The sequence below is a fragment of the Callorhinus ursinus genome, unplaced genomic scaffold (genome assembly GCF_003265705.2).
Source record: "Callorhinus ursinus isolate GAN/ISIS: 27379988/994484 unplaced genomic scaffold, GSC_fseal_2.0 scaffold23, whole genome shotgun sequence".
Taxonomy (NCBI): domain Eukaryota; kingdom Metazoa; phylum Chordata; class Mammalia; order Carnivora; family Otariidae; genus Callorhinus; species Callorhinus ursinus.
The window spans coordinates 6,823,393-6,824,651 of NW_027397085.1; the positions used below are offsets into that span (position 1 = coordinate 6,823,393).

At 50.4% G+C, this 1,259-nt stretch overlaps 1 non-coding gene across 1 annotated transcript; it reads right to left on the bottom strand.

Annotated features, from left to right (window-relative positions):
- Positions 1-948: 948 nt before the first annotated feature.
- On the bottom strand, positions 949-1,055 carry LOC112839614 (U6 spliceosomal RNA). The gene has a single exon (XR_003212276.1). It is a non-coding gene; the product is annotated as a U6 spliceosomal RNA (small nuclear RNA).
- Between the last annotated feature and the right edge of the window lie 204 nt (positions 1,056-1,259).

The window sequence follows — 1,259 nt, forward strand, 5'->3', positions numbered from 1 at the left end:
GGTTGTGTGTAGGTAGAGAATGTGTTTTTGGCCTTTCTGTGGAGCAGGAAGCAAACACCAACAATTGAGGGACAGGCTGGGGTGGGTGTGGAAAGCTGTTTCCCAAAATAGGGTCATGCTGTGGCATTTATTCTTAAAAGAAAAAACGTTGTCGCAGGCCTGAAAGTTCTGTGCTGCATTGTGACGCTCTCAGGGTGGCCTCTGGTTCATCACCGGCCAAACAACGGCGGCCACCGGCAGCTCTGGGGCTTCGAGCGGGGCACAGCCCAGGGCTCAAGACTGGAGTCCTGTACTTCTTGGCAGACACACAAAAAATAAGAAGACAGGAACGGCTAAACGTCCAGGGCGTTTAGTTTGTGGCTCTCATCTGGCCCGCACCTAGCCTGAGCACAGTAACAGCCGGAGCTCCTACCTATGGCCCAGTTCCGCCCTCTCAGGGGATTAGACTTCTGTTTTTGTATCCCAGCTCCACCCGCTGTGTGACTTTGGGTAAGATGCTTGACCTCTCTCAGCCAGCCTGATCCTCTGTAAATGGAGATGTTAGTACCCCGCTCCCGGTTATAAGGGTTAAATGAGATATTTTATGTAGAGGCTGAGACCTGGCGGCCCATGACCACTGCTCAGTGAATGTCAACCAAGGTAGCATCGTTACTACTCCTTCAGGGATCCGAGCCTTTGCCTTGCCCTGCCTCCCAGCCTACTGGCTGCTTCTTCTTCTTTTTTTTCAAGTTGACATTTTCTCATTTCTGAGATAGGCAGAAACGACATGTTTGCTCATAAAATTTCAGGTGTAACTCAGCTTCGCTCACATGTCATAGACTGCTTTACAGGAATATTTTTCCAGTGAAATGTCACAATTGCATGATTCACTGCCACACGTTGGGCCTTGACTCATATCGTTTCCTCCGACCTGATCCACAAAGGGTGGCATCTCGCTGGGGAACTGCACAACATACGGAATGCTTCACGAATTTGTGTGTCATCCTCACTCAGGAGCCATGCTCATTTTCTCTGTATCGTTCCAATTTTAGTATATGTGCTGCCGAAGCAAGCACCAGGCTATGGTTTCTTGAGTGACGAGGGAGACTCCATCTCCCCTGTGGGAGGCAGCACAAAGGAGAAGGGAGCACGCACACCCTGGAGTCCCTCTGCCAGGCTCAAACCGTGCCTCTGACAGCCCTTCTGCTGTTTAACTTCAGGCACATTCCTTCACCTCCCCGTGCTTCAGATCCCTCTCTGCAAGTGGAAAAACAATAATA